This window comes from Mandrillus leucophaeus, unplaced genomic scaffold, assembly GCF_000951045.1.
Source record: "Mandrillus leucophaeus isolate KB7577 unplaced genomic scaffold, Mleu.le_1.0 Scaffold929, whole genome shotgun sequence".
NCBI lineage: Eukaryota > Metazoa > Chordata > Mammalia > Primates > Cercopithecidae > Mandrillus > Mandrillus leucophaeus.
The window spans coordinates 263,265-279,024 of record NW_012110130.1 but is presented as its reverse complement, the minus strand read 5'-3'; the positions used below and the strand labels follow the sequence as shown (position 1 = coordinate 279,024).

Here is a 15,760-nt window from a genome sequence, read left to right as displayed (position 1 = left end):
TGCAGTGAGCTGAGATCACGCCATTGTACTCCAGCTTGGCGACAGGGCAAGACTCCGTCTCGAAAAAAGAAAATATTATAAACAACTTTATGTAAATAAATATGAAGGGATAAACTCCCAGGAAAATATTACTTAGTTAAGAAATATAAAAACAAAATCACCCTGGAACCATTAAAGACATTGAATCTGCGGTCAAAAATAAGATTGCAAAGAAAATACACTTCACACCTCCAAGCCCAGGTGGCTTCATCACCAAGTTCTATCATACATTCAAGGCTCAAAGGAGGGGAAACTAAAATGGATGGTGGAAGAGGATGATATGGGCATTTGTTAGATTTCTGGACCAACGGTTGTAATTTGTCTCACGTACCTTCCTCTTATAAGTTTTCCCAGGATTTGTGATTAACCTAAATCCTGGAGAAGCTGTACCTGGATAGAATGAACTTAATATAAGAAGCAAGCCTATCTGTATGGTGCAAGAAGTGGACTGTGGAGAAGACTACTGGTTCCACCCAGATCCTCTTTACTGGCTAGCACACCTGTCACTCAGATGTGGTATCAGCTGAGAACAACTCACAGATGTCCCTTTCTCCAGAGAACTGCAACGAACTGCAACTGCCCCCTCATCAGGCTGTGCCTCTCCTCCCCCAATCCAGCTTTCCTCATACTCCTCTTCCTGAGCGCTTCTCCCACAGTCCCACTTGAACAAGAATCCCTATTTTAATAATGCCCTGCTTCTACAGAATGGGATCTAAGATATCACCATTTCAGAGGGTGAAAAAAGAGCCATACAGTATAAGAAGATACTTTTAAAATGTACAACGGACAGGGGGGCCACTAACCAAAATATATAAAGGATATATATTTCCTTTATTGAAAAAAAAATAAAGGAAATAGATTTCCTTTATATATTTCCTTATTGAAAAATCAATTTCAAAAATTTAAAAATGGCAAGAGACAATAGACAGTTTACAAAAGAGGCAATCCAATTAACCAACAAAAAACTACTCAAGGGCTGGGCATAGCTCACACCTATAATCTCAGCACTTGGGGAGGCTGATGTGGAAGACCAGTTTGAGTCCAGGAGTTTGAGACCAGCCTGGGAAACATGGCAAGACCTGGTCTCTACAAAAAAAAAAAAATTAAAATAATTATCCAGCTGTCCCAGCTGCTCAGGGGGCTGACGTGGGAGAGATCGCTTGAGCCTAGGAGGTTGAGGTTACAGTAAGCCATGATTATGCCACTGCACTCCAGCCTGGGTGACAAAGCAAGACCCTGTTTCCAAAAAAAAAAAAAGAAAAGAAAAAAAAGTGCTCAACCTCAAGAGTAAGCAATGAGAGCAAGTTAAAACCACAAGAAAATCATGATACACACATGAAAATAGTTAAAACATTAAAACCAATAAAACCAACTATTTGCCAGGATATGAAGCAACTGGAACTCTCATATACTCCTGGTGGGAAAGTAAACTGTCTGACACTATCTAGTAAAGCAATTCTACTCTAACATATATAACCTAAAGAAACTTGTTCAAATACAACAGAAAATATCTAAGGATGTACTTGGCAGTCAGAAACTATAAGTAACTCAAGTATCCATTAACCACAGGATGAATACATCTATTGTGACACAGTCATACCATGAAACACTGTTAGCAATGAAAATAAGTGAGGTCGCTACATGGATGCATCTCACAAACAAGTTGAGCAAAAGAAGCAAAACACAAAATGCAAACAGTATGATTCTGTATGTGTGGTGTCAAAAAACTTAAACTATATTGTTTAAGGATATATACATAGGTGATATAATTACAATGAAAAGCAAAAAAAAATGATTATCACAAAAGTCAAGATGATTTCTTCTGGGGGAGGAAATTATGATTTGGAAGCAGGTACTGAGTATTGGCAATGTTCTGGTTCTTGACATGTTGGTGATTACATGCGTATTTCCTTTATAGTTATTTGCTAAACTATATATTTGTGGTTTTTTAATGCATATTTGCTTTATTTCATATTCAAAAAGTTTAAGACAAATAAATGAAATAAATATACTGATTATTGTTTCTTAGAAAAATTGATAAAACTAAAATCCTTTATTTTTAAATTAAAAACTTGCCTGCAAAATCCCTAACGGGGTACACGCCAAGTAAATTTTCCAGAATGCCTAAATCTATGTTGCTCAGGGTGACCTGAGGACCCCACTTTACATATGGAAAAGTAGGGTGAGTAGGCACCCAAAGTCCTGGGGTAGATACCTTGTTGAAGGCTGTCATTCCTGAGAATCCTTGGTAGGCAGAACCCGGAAGAGTATGCGGAACCAATTTGCCAAAGGGATTTGGGTTAAGGTTAGGAAGAGAAGGGATTAAGCCCGCAAACTCTGATAAGAAGTTGGAAAACAGAGACATCTCTTGGGTGGTCTAGATGACCATGACCAAGGCTGCTAGCAGGAAGGGCCCCAAATGCCCTAAAAGAGAACTCTCCAGGAGAGCAGGGGAACCCAGCCTGGTGAAAAGCTCAACAAAAAGCCCAGAGTGAGGTGCTTTGGGGAGAATGGCTGAGCACGCAAGCATAAATAAAACAAGCTCTAACCTTGGAAACCAAGCATGGAATCATGCTAGCAGAGATTTAGTCCAATAAGGGCGTTGGACACCAGTGATCACACATTCGTGGACTGTGTAGGACAGCTCAACAGTGATGCCATATAGCGGTGTGAGGAATGACAATGTGTGTGGACTCCTCAGACGATGCAGTTCTCTCTCCTCTGGAGAGTGACAGTAAGACTGACCTCTTTGGAATGTATAAGCCCCAGAGAGCTTGGAGAAGGAGACACTGGAATTCTCACTAATAAGGGCATTACAGAGGACTTGGGAGTCTACTTAGAAAAAATAAGGAAATATATGAGTGAATTTAAACCCAACTTGTGAAATGAGACATATATGTTAAACATCTAAACTGAAATAGACAAAAATCTTAATCAAATGTCTCTTTGTATACATTCCTTTATGTATACAATATCAAACATTTTAGACGACTGGGAAACTAATAATCACTAAACTAACAGAAAGAGGGTAATGAGAGAAACTAGCAGACATTTCAAACAAAAGCCAGGACAGGTAACTCAAGAATAGGTTCATTCATTAAGGCAAACTGAAAGAATAAAGCTTGTTCCATCTATTTCCTGACTGAAGCAGGTAAAAGGAATTTGTTTATTTCACATTATCCTGTGAAAAGCAAGTGATGTCTTCTTGGTTGCCCAGGACACCATCCCTCCCATCTCTGAGAGCTCTTGCTGACTCCCTATCTACATCATTAGAGCCCCCACTAATCTGCCCTCAGTTTTATCCCTGCCAAAGAATCTGAGGTCCCTAAGGCCAAAGTCTACGTATGTTTTTATCTATTTCTACTCACTCCCACTCCTCTTGGCACTGCCACCAATGCAAGTTTATTGAAGGAAAAAAGGAGGGAGGGAAGGAAGGAATAGTGTAACTGCACTGCAACTGAAACAAACCAGAGAACGGAAACTCATGGTGAACTGGTGACTGCTTGACCATTTATTGCTTAACAGCTACTTGTGCGATCACAAAAATACAATTCCCCTGATAACCACAGCAACCAAAATGAAGGCACTACGGTGAAGTCGGCTCTTTTCAGAAATCTAAAAACAATAAGAGGCCTGAAACCAGAAATACAAAGAAATCCAAGTGCTCCAGGGCAGAAGGAAATCCTTTCTTAAAAGCCCTGACAGAGCAGCTTTTTCTCCAGTCTCTCAAATCTCACCAGGCTCCAACAAGGGCTCTGGAACTGGTGTGAGGGATCCTGAAATAATTCAGGTCTCTCTGTGTGCTCCTATCCCTGGAGGCCAGCTGCTATGAGGTAAGCTCACTGCGAGCTGCAGCTTATTGTTATTTTAAAATGTAATGAGAACGGGCAGGGAGATGGATATATATATATATAAAACATTATATAACCTCAAACTAACACAGCTAGCTCTAGAAAAAGCCCCTTGAGGACAGGGACCATGTGTGTCTTGTTCACTGCTCTATGTCCAGATCCTAGTAGGTGTACAAGACACAGTAGGGGTTCCATATAGCTGCTGAATAAACGCAGAATGAGATTAGAACTGAGGGAAAGCACAGCGCCTGGTAAAAGGTCCGTCCTCTCCACTACCCATTGCCAACACTCTGTTGGGTCCTGAGCAAAATCAAAGTCCTGTCGTCCTTCTGGGTCCAGTCTCTCCATTTGCAAAGGAGACAGCTGGATTAGATGGTTTCCCAGGCATCCTCCAGCTCTGACAGTCAATCACTGTACTGTGGTTTTTTTTTGGTGGCAACACATGCCTGGCACTTTTCTCTCCCCTCAGAGGGAATCTGATACCCATCTGCTCAAGTAAATTGACGTTCTCATCCAGCCTGACTCATATAGTAGGAACAACAGGTTCATATGCCAATTGTAAAAGAGAAGGCAAAGGGGGCCCAGAATGAGAAAAAGGGAAGAGGTCTTAAAACCAAAACGGCAGTTTTCAGGACTAAAAAATATAGAAACAAAAGTGATTATTCTGCTAAAAACAAAACAAAACAAAACAAAACAAAACAAAAACCAAAAAAACCCTTACGTGGGGCAATCTCTAGCTTACTAATAACGCTTATATTAACAGCATTATCTACTGAGGCTTTTGTGCCAGACACTGTGTGCTAAACCCTTTACAATTAATCCTCCCAGCAACCTATGAGCTTATTACCTCCTTTTAACAGATGAGGAATCAATCTGGCTCAAGGTCACAAAGCCAATAAGTGGCAGAACTGGGATCTGAACCCACAGCTGACTGGAGTTCTGGCTCCTCAAATGACTTTCCCCTCTGTTCTTCACTGCAGTCCTAAGAGCGAGGCAGGACAGGCGTTATCACTTTTTGTTTAAAGATGAAGAAACCGTCTCTGAGAGGCTTGCGATTTGCATAAAACACACAGTGGATGCCCAGCCCCATATTTGCCCCTGCGTTCCTAGGTGAAGGTTCTTCCCCATCCCAAGAGTCAGTTTCTTCTTCGACTTCACTTACACACTCGAAAAATCTCAGGGCTGGAGGCACCGCTGAGATACATCCTCGGCGTCCGGTAGTTTTACGGGAGGGGAAACCAAGGCACAGCTCTCCGTCGGGGTGCCTGAGCCTCCGGGTGCCGGGAGAGCGCGGAGCCGCGGGCGGCCTGAGGGCACCCCTCACGTTTCTGCCAGACCCCTGATGCCCGAAGCCCGACCAGACGCTCAGACTCGGCCAGGACCGAACGGCGTTTCCTGGGTCGGTCGCCTGGGGAAGCGCCCCGGGTCCCCTCCCCCGACCGCCCAAGTTCGCCCGCAGCCTCTGCGCACCGGCCGCTTACCTCGCAGGGCGCTCGCCCACCACGGAGTCCGCGCCGCGGCCGCCCGTGCCCTGGAAGCCACCCGCCACCCGCCCCGGAGCCGCAGCAGCCGGTAGGATTGCGGCGTGCGGCCAGCCCCGCCCGGGGGCGGACAGCTGCCTGGGGATCGTGCGGGGCCGCGGCCGTCATGTGACGCGCAAGGCGGCGAAGGATGCCGGGAGCAGCTGGCTAGCCGGGGCTGGGCTTCCCGACCACCGCGCAGAAAAGCTGTATCTGCAGGAGGGGCACCGGGAGGTGGGAGGAATGGAGACCAGGAGGGGGCGCGTGGGTCTTCGGGTACTGCAAAGGCGAGCTTGCGGAAGGACGATTCAGGCTCGTGTTGCGTGGCCCCAGAAGGGGCAGAAATAGAACCAGTGGGTGGAAACTGCAGGGAGACATGCTAAGGCCAATACGGTGTAAATAAGATTCCTGCGAGCACCAGTTATCTAACAGTATAAGGAGCAGTTTCCAGGGGTGCTAGGCTCCCTGTAGGTGAGCATGTAGGGGCTGGGTTCATTCATTGAACAACCCGACCATTGGCTACGTCCAGACAATATACTAGGAGTACATATTAAATTAGTTTTATGTATGGCGCTTAGCATAATGCCTGCCACAAAGTAAATGCTGTATGTTTGTTGCTGCTGGTGCCGTTACTATTACGAGCACAAAACTGAACAAAGCAGGTATGGTTCCTATTCTCCTTAATTCTGTAGTGGAGAAAGTAGACAGTAATCAAGCGTCATTTAAACCAATATGTCTTTAAAATTGTAGAAAGTGTACGGAAGGAACTGTAATTTATAAATAGGGGCCAGGTGTGGTGGTTCATGCCTGTAATCCCAGCGCTTTTGGAGGCCGAGGCTGGAGGAAAGATCGCTTGAGCTCAGGAGTTCGAGGTTAACAGTGAGCCATGATCACGCCACTGCACTCCAGCCTGGGTGACAAGGTGAGCCTCTTGTTTCAAAAATAAAACTAAATAAATTAGGGACCAAGGAAGGGTAGTCAAGGAAGACCTCTCAGAGTAAGATAAAGAGCCAAATGGAAGCGGGGCAGGGTAAGCCCTGTGAAAGCTCTTGGGCCAAGTGGATTGGGCTGAAGGAGAAAAGATTGCTCTTTGTGGAAATGGAAAACGTCTAGCTTCTCTGAAGCTTTTTAACGGGGAGAAGTGAGATCAGAAAGGTAGGCAGGGGCCAGATCACGCAGCACTTAGTAGGCCATGATAAGGATTTTAAAATTGTATGTAACAGGAAGCCACTGAAGGGGTGGAGGATTTGATACCTTTTAAAACAGTATGTCAGCTACTATGTGAAGACAGGAGTTAAGAGTGGAAGCAGAGATTGGTAGCTTAACCTACTTACTGGGCCCATGGAGGTGATATTTATTGAAATGGGAACTATTGTAAGGGGAACATATTTGGAAGTGGGGGCAGATCAAGAACTCCCATTTGAACTTGTTAAATTTGACACTGTCAGTTAGAATGGCTATTAACAAAAAGACAAAAAAAAATAACAAATGCCCCCGTCTCTACTAAAAAAATACAAAAAAACTAGCCAGGTGTGGTGGCGGGCGCCTATAGTCCCAGCTACTCCGGAGGCTGAGGCAGGAGAATGGCGTAAACCCGGGAGGTGGAGCTTACAGTGAGCTGAGATCCGGCCACTGTACTCCAGCCTGGGCGACAGAGCGAGACTCCGTCTCAAAAAAAAAAAAAAAAACAAAAACAAATGCTGGTGAGGACATGGAGAAAAGGGAACTCTCATACACTGAATTATACAGCCATTATAGAAAAATGTATGGAGGTTTCTCAAAAAACTAAAACTAGAACTGTCATATGATCCAGCAGTCCCACTGCTGGATATTTATCCAGAATGTAAATCAGTATATCAAAGGTATGCCTGGATCCCCGTGTTTATTGTAGCACTATTCACAATAGCCAAGATATGGAAGCAACCTAAGTATTCATCACAGATGAATGGATAAAAAGAATGTGGCATATATACACAACAGAATACTATTCAGCCTGTCATTTGCAGCAACACAGATGGAACTAGATGTCATTATGTAAAGTGAAATAAGCCATGCATAGAAAGACAAATATTGAATGTTGTCACTCATACGTGGGAGCTAAAAAGTTGATCTCATGGAGTTGGCAAGTAGAACGTCAGTTACCAGAGAGGCTGGGAGGGGAAGGGGATAGAGAGAGGTTGGTTAATGGGTACAGAAGTGGAAAGAAGGAATAAATTTTAGCATTCGATAGCACAGTAGTGTGACTGTGACTATAGTTAACAATAATTTATTGTATATTTCAAAATAGCTAAAAGATTTAAATGTTTCCAATACAAATAAATGATACATTTTTGAGATGGATATCCTAAATCCCCTGATTTGATCATTACACATTGTATGCATGAGTCAAATATCACATGCACCCCATAAATATATATAATTATCAATTAAAAATAATTTTGAGATGCCTGTGTGTCATCCAAGTGGAGTGATTTAAAAAGCAGCTCACGGCCGGACGTGGTGGCTCACACCTGTAATCCAAGCACTTTGGGAGGTTGAGGCGGATGAATCATGAGATCAGGAGTTTGCGACCAGCCTGACCAACATGGTGAAACCCTGTCTCTACTAAAAACACAAAAATTAGCTGGGTGTGGTGGCGTGTGCCTATAATCCCAGCTACTCAGGAGGCTGAGGCAGGAGAATCGCTTAAACCTGGGAGTTGGTGGTTGCAGTGAGCCAAGATTGTGCGCCACTGTATTCCAGCCTGGGCGACAGAGTGAGACTCCGTCTCAAAAAAAAAAAAAAAAGCAGTTCACAGGTAATCCCAGCTACTCAGGAGGCTGAGGCAGGAGGCAGGAGGATCACTTGAACTCAGGAGTTTGAGACCAACCTGGGCAACAAAGCAACACCCTGTCTCTTGGGGAAAAAAAAAAAAAAAGCAGTTGGATATAGACCTCTGGAATTTACGAGAGAATATCAGCTACAGAAACATAATTTACCAAGAATACTATGAAAAAGAAATTATTACACCAAATTGTGGACTGAAATAACTGACCCCGTGGTCCTACTGACCTTTTTCAGTCCCTGGTTCTATAGAATATATTCCATAAAAATGTATTCCATCTATTATTACCATATGATGAATGTGGTATGATTCTAGGTGAGGTCTAAGTTACCATGTAGTGTTCTCTTTTATAAATGGGAAAACCAAACACTAAAACCTAAAGCCAACAATTTATTTTAGGACACAAAGTTGTGCAGTAGCTAGGTAGAGTAGAAAGACCACAGGGGTAGTCTCACACTGCAATAAGCCTGATGATATACCTTGCTGACTGGAATAGCTATGCCATATTTAATCCTTTGAAAAGTATCCTACTCCATGAAACTGGCAGTTCAGATATGATGGTCAATAAACAATCAAAAGCTTGAGTTTCTGGATTTGTACCAGTTAACATTATCATTTTGGTGTTTCTATAAAACAGCTGACTTTCAAAGTGCTACAGCAGCGTCCTACAAGAGCAATATGTCCTCCTTATTAGTGGTGCAAGCATCACATGCCACATGGGAATTTTTTTTGTTTGTTTTGAGATGGGGTTTCGCTCTTGTCCCCCAGGCTGGAGTGCAATGGCGGGATCTCGGCCCACTGCAAGCTCCGCCTCCCGGGTTCAAGCGATTCTCCTGCCTCAGCCTCCCGAGTAGCTGGGACTACAGGCACCCCCCACCATGCCTGGCTAATTTTTTGTAATTTTTTAGTAGAGACGGGGTTTCACCATGTAAGCCAGGATGGTCTCAATCTCCTGACCTTGTGATCCACTCGCCTCGGCCTCCCAAAGTGCTGGGATTACAGGCATAAGCCACTGCGCCCGGCCTTTTTTTTTTTTTTTTAATGAGACGGAGTCTCACTCTGTTGCCCAGGCTGGAGAGCAGTGGCTTGATCTCAGCTCACGGCAACCTCCACCTCCTGGGTTCAAGCGATTCTTCTGTCTCAGCCTCCCGAGTACCTGGGACTACAGGCTTTTGCATTTTTAGTAGAGATGGGGTTTCACCATATTGGTTAGGCCTCAAGTGATCTGCCCGCCTCGGCCTCCCAAAGTGCTGGGATTACAGGCATAAGCCACTGCGCCCGGCCTTTTTTTTTTTTTTTTTAATGAGACGGAGTCTCACTCTGTTGCCCAGGCTGGAGAGCAGTGGCTTGATCTCAGCTCACGGCAACCTCCACCTCCTGGGTTCAAGCGATTCTTCTGTCTCAGCCTCCCGAGTACCTGGGACTACAGGCTTTTGCATTTTTAGTAGAGATGGGGTTTCACCATATTGGTTAGGCTGGTCTCAAACTCCTGACCTCAGGTGATACACCCGCCTCGGCCTCCCAAAGTGCTGGGATTACAGGTGTAAGCCAACGCGCCTGGCCAAAAATATAACTACTTAAATATAAGAACATCATTCATAAACTACAGTTGAGCCTTCTCTTCTTTCTGCCCTCATCTCATTTCTGCATGCCTCTGTCCTACCATTAGACTCAAGAGGAAACTTACTCATCCCTGGCACCTGGTTGGTGTTTACTGGCAAATGAGTAAGTGAACACACACAATCTCCTCAACCATGGGAGCTTTAATTACTCTGCTTTCCAGAAAAAGTAGGCTCACACAGAGTGGTGTCCATGGTCAACATAGTGGACATGCCATGCTTTTTGGCTGCCCAGGATCTGAGGTCCTTTCCTACACTTGGGAATTCCTACACTTGGGAATTCCTTGTTTATGAGTTTGCTGGGAAGCAGAACGTGCCTTTCACTATAGAAGTGGAAATTCCGCATATTTTATCTGCTTCTCCTTGTGATCCTATAATGCTACAAATTACTCTCGATTTTGAATTAGCAACTAGAGACACAGTAAAGTCTCTGGAACAATTTTCTCTGGGACCATGGCAAGTGCGGCAAGTTCTTAGAGCAACACTGGTGGCCATGATCCAGGGTTCTGTGTATGTGGCTTTGGCAAAGTAAGCGGTGGCACCTAATGTTCAGCAGAAATGGTGTCCTCACTGCCCTAGCTCTGTGGAGTATGACCAAGGAACAAAGGGTGATGTTCCAGTTGCCTACTCTCCAAGCCTGATTCTTTAGGCCTCCTGGTGATGCTGAACTCCCTATTATCCTTTTAATAAAATACTTTTCTTTTTCTGTCAAAATTTTTTTGGTGTTTGCAACTAAAAAATCTGACTCACACAGTCACATAAAAAATAGCAGAGCTGAAACTATAATCTAGGACTTTGAAATCCTAATTCTAGTGTTCTTTCCATGTAGACAGATCGCTACTTGTCAACAACCCACAATTTCTACGTTACATATTGATGTCCCTAAATCATTTTGTTCACCGAATTTATACTTGGATATGTAATCCGATTAGTGAACATTTCAAGTGACTGTATGGTGAGGCAGCTGCCTGTGGAACATTTAGTTTGAATTGCAGTAGTATCTTTGTACATCTGTTTATCTAATAGTTTCTTTCTTTTTTGCATTTTTGGCCTCTGTAGACTTAAGTGGAAATGAAAATACACTGCACTTGAACAAACGTGGGAGTTAGGGGCCCCGACACGTGCACAGTCACAAATCTGCATGTAACTTTGACTCCCCGAAAACTTACAGAAACCTTACCAATAACAAAAAATAGATTAACACATATTTTGTATCACTATCTATTATATACTGTATTCTTACAACACAGTAAACTAGAGAAAATGTTAAAATTACAAAGAGAAAAAGCACTGACAGTACTATACTGTATTTATTTAGATTGTAAGTTTAGGTTGTCTGTTTACAAGATTAGTCTTGTCTGAAATCGGAGCAACTACTGCTACAGACCTCAATCTATAGTATATATCAAGAATTCAACTTTTTCCTGTAATGTAATGACTTTTCTCTGCTTCCTGGGAGCACTTCCAGCATCACTAGTTGCACTCTGTATGGATCTCATGGAGTTATTAAAGGTTTTATGGTATGGCATTAAACACAAAAAATACGCAAGAACAGAGAGGGATCACTTTTACTTTGATTCGCAATATACTGGAGAGAGGAACTGCTCATGCAGAGATGAGCGTCACATGGCATTTTAAGTGGACACCTACAACACTTGAGCTCCCTGCAGTGGCAACAAGAGGTGGCTATGGATTTACTGTAGTACACTATTACAAAAGAAAATTTTATGCAGTTATGATTTAATACTGCATCTTTCTCTTGACCTCAAATCATGCTATATATGGTCTGTTTGTGTACATAAGTTTTGATAAATCTTCACTTTTTATAATAGATGTATGCATTTTATGGCAGTAATAGACTATGATCTACATATTTTTATGCATTCATGGCATACTTTTTCTTAATTTTTTTCAATATTTCTAGGCTACATATGTGTGCTTTTTTTTCCAAATTATTGCAAATCTCCAATTTTTCAATGTATTTACTGAAAAAAATCTGCATGTAAGTGGACCTGTGCACTTCAAATCTGTGTGGTTCGAGGGTCAACTCTATTACTAACGTGACTGAGAAAAAGATGAAAAATTATTATACATGCTTAAAGTAGATCTTTTTAGCCTTATAATGACTGTTGGACTAAAACCAGCTATGTTGTATTTCTGAAGGAAAGAAACAATTTAAGAACACATTTCCTAACTCTGAAAATATTTCATATGTTTAAAAGACAAAGTGCATAAATGATTTTGTAATGTTTTACATCTCAGTAACAAGTACATTCAACTTTTATATATGTGATTTCTATGTTTTGTGTACTTATACTAAAGTAGGCAACTGGCACCACATATGCATATCTGTAATACTGAGCGCACACAAGTAGCATGTAAGTAACAACTGTTCACTGTCTCCTGGGTAATGTCCATAACATGGAGTAAGGAAAAGGTCTTGTGTTTTCTCTCAAATTTATTATGACAAATTTCAAGAAATACGTTATTAAAGGTTGTTCTTGTGTAGTGGAATTTGGAACTGCAGTATATAAAATAGCCAGCAGATGTCAGAATGGAATCTCTTAAGACTCAAGTATGAAAACACAATAAATAACAGGAGTTTCTGGAAGGACTGAGGCTTTCTTGCACTGTGCACAACACACTTCACACTGGTCTTTCTTCCTCAAATACATCTGCTTTAACACTTTTTCAAAGACTCCCCACTCTATCTGGCCAATTCCTATTCACCCAAACCTTACTTTATGTGTCTCTTCCTAAGGAAGTCCTCCCTACTGCCTCCCAGGCTCAAAATTGAACCCATTATTTTCCCCTTGAAACTTGTTCCTTACTTCAGCAAATGGCACCATCAACCCCGCTGCTTAAACCAGAAATCAGGGAGTCTTCTTTGATGCCTTTCTTTCCTCACTACACATATCTAAATAAACGCTGAGCTGCTCATTTACCCCTCTGACCTCTCCTTCTAATACAGTACCCATATTGCATCCAATATTGTTTTAAGTGGACAATTCTGAACTCCCCACCTTGATCAACATGATCTTTGCCTGACTCTCCCTTTACCTATTCCCCCTAGATAACCTGAACTTAACCCTTCAGGTTCCTTTAAATGTCATGTTTTCAGGGAAATTCTCTCTGAGCCTCCAGCAAGGTTTTCAGGTCTTTGAGATATTTACTCACATGGCATCTTATGGCATATTATAGACCTCAAAAAGGCAGTCCCCCTGCCCATCTATATCCTCAACTCTTAGCACAGTGCCTGGCACATAGCAGGAACTCAATAACGCTGATGAATGAATTTGTAATCTCAGCGCTTTGATCTACGATAGAATGAAATCTTTAAAGTAATGAAACAGTGATTTGGTGACCATTTCACACTTAGCCAAATTGTGCTCTTTACTTTAGATGTCCTGTAGGACAAATCTGGTCAGCCATCTTTTCTGTAAATAAAGTTTTACTGGGACACAGCCACACCCACGCATTTACATATTGTCCGTGGCTGCTTTCATACTACCAACCGCAGTTGGCAGAGTTAAGAGATCGTAAGAGCCCGCAAAGCCTAAAATATTTACCATTTGACCCTAACAGAAAGCTTGCCAACCCCTGCTTTAGCGGCTTGATGACAGCTACATACAGAATTTATGACACGATCAAGCTATAAAAGCAAAATAGAGTAAAAAGACTGGTGCCTGGATCTTATGAGAGACAAGCTTAGCTCAAGCAAAGAGGGGGAAGAGAAAAAGAAGTCCTGATTCCTGTACTTGTTCTTCATTCCAAATGTAGGCCCAAATTTTCCAGCCTGTGAACTGCTGAACACATTGTTAATTGTAATGCTAACTTACTTCACAGAAGAACTATAAAGAGCAATGATAAAGCAGTTTTTGGTTTTTTTTTAATGTTGCACTGACAGCAGGAAGAACACTACCTTAATTTAGGAGCAACATTCCTACTAAGCTGGTAACCTGTTTGTGGAGAATAAACATTTTTCATTATCCCCATTTCTTTCAATGCAACCCTTTCAAGAGTTTACCAAATTCAGATTTGCTATGGTTGTTTCTTATTTCACATTACATATTCAAACAAACTGTATATATCTCTCCAACTGTTTCTTACTATAGTATTTCAGAACTGTTTATTCCAAGTATTGAACCCCTCTGTGGAGTTGATGGCCTAAATGTTAAAAAGTTGGCCATAAAAACTCAACCATCACATCTTCTCTTACTCCAGCCTGAACATACACTGGAATCCAGGGTAACAATTACACTATTTTCCTCCAAGAAAAGCACGTAAAGATGGGGTACAAGGAATAAATAAACATTAAAAGTCCCCTGGATAAGCACAGACTGACTAGAAATAATTTTTTTTTAATGAAAAAAAAAAAAAAAGTCCCCTAAGCCTTGGCCAGCTGTTACTCATTGGCCACTGAAACTTCCAGTCTCAACCTCTCCATTTGTAAAATGGCTTTAATATTGATTGGTTAAGGCTATTTTTAGATAATGAACTTAAGTGTTTGGTAAGTTTGAAGTTTGTACACAATTAGAGGATGAGTATGCTATCTCAGAGCATCTGTAAACAGCAATGAGATCTATCTATGCCATGAATGCCAGCACAAATCACTTCTAAATGCCTTATACCAAAGACTAGCCATTAATAACATTTACCAAATGTCAAGCAATTGTGCCAACTGCTCTACTTGCATTTTTTTCACTTAATCCTTATGACACTTTGAAGTAGAGATTTCTATTATCCTACTTTTATCGTTAAAGAAAATGAGATTCAGCCGGGCACAGTGGCTCACGCCTGTAATCCCAGCACTTTGGGAGGCCAAGGCGGGCGGATCACGAGGTCAGGAGATCGAGACCATCCTGGCTAACAAGGTGAAACCCCGTCTCTACTAAAAATACAAAAAATTAGCCGGGCGTGGTGGTACGTTCCTGTAGTCCCAGCTACTCGGAGTCTGAGAATGGCGTGAATGCAGGAGGCGGAGCTTGCAGTGAGCCGAGATGGTGCCACTGCACTCCAGCCTGGGCGACAAAGCGAGACTCCGTCTCAAAAAAAATAAAAATAAAGAAAATCAGATTCAGAGAGGCTCACTTGCTGAAAATCACCCATCTCGTAAGTATTGGAGCCAACACTCAAAATCAAATCTGCCTGTCTTTAGAGCCAGTATTCATATGACCACAGTGCCACACACTACACCTTCTTAATTTAAGAAATAAATGCAGAACCACAGAATTAAAATACGTGCTTTCCAGGTAAAGATGGTAGATTAAGCACATGTATCTACCTCCACTCCCTCCCAAAAATCCCATTAAATGACAGTAAAAGTTTTGTCTTAAGATATAAACCTAAAAGGATGGAAGAAAAGAGGAAACAGGAATAAAATGTTAGAAGCTGGAAAACAGGTAGATCAACAGTAAGTAATGTAGTAGACTGAAAAACTGAATTCTGAGCCAGCAGTAGGAAAAGGAAAAAAAAAAAAACCCACAGGAACCCGCAAACAACAAAAAACTCACAACCTAATTTATATCATGGAATCCCTAAAAGGCTCAGAAACTGGTGGCTTCAGGTGCCTCTAGAAATAAGGGGTAGAAGGGTACACATTCAAGTAAGACTTGGTGCAAGGTTTAAGTAATCAGATGCTCTCTGCAACTCTATGCAGCTAAACAGCCTCCATTACACAGTGCCCTCTCAAAATTACAAGTTTTTTTTCTGGCCAGGCAGTGGCTCACGCCTGTAATCCCAGCACTTTGGGAAGCTGAGATGGGCAGATCACCTAAGGCCAGCAGTTCGAGACCAGCCTGGCCAACATGATGAAACATGGTCTCTATTAAAAATACAAAAATTAGCCAGGCATGGTGGTGTGCGCCTGTAATCCCAGCTACTCAGGTGGCTAAGGCACAAGAATCA

At 42.2% G+C, this 15,760-nt stretch overlaps 1 protein-coding gene across 1 annotated transcript in view; it reads right to left on the bottom strand.

Annotated features, from left to right (window-relative positions):
- The window catches only part of FBXO10 (F-box protein 10), a 69,225-nt gene extending 63,715 nt beyond the window's left edge, over positions 1-5,510 (bottom strand). The window contains exons 1-2 of the mRNA XM_011970111.1: positions 5,372-5,510; positions 4,738-4,872 (exon numbers count right to left, since the gene is read on the bottom strand). The gene's annotated coding sequence lies outside the window, so the exon portion shown is untranslated. The remainder of the gene's footprint in view (positions 1-4,737; positions 4,873-5,371) is intronic.
- Positions 5,511-15,760: the final 10,250 nt, after the last annotated feature.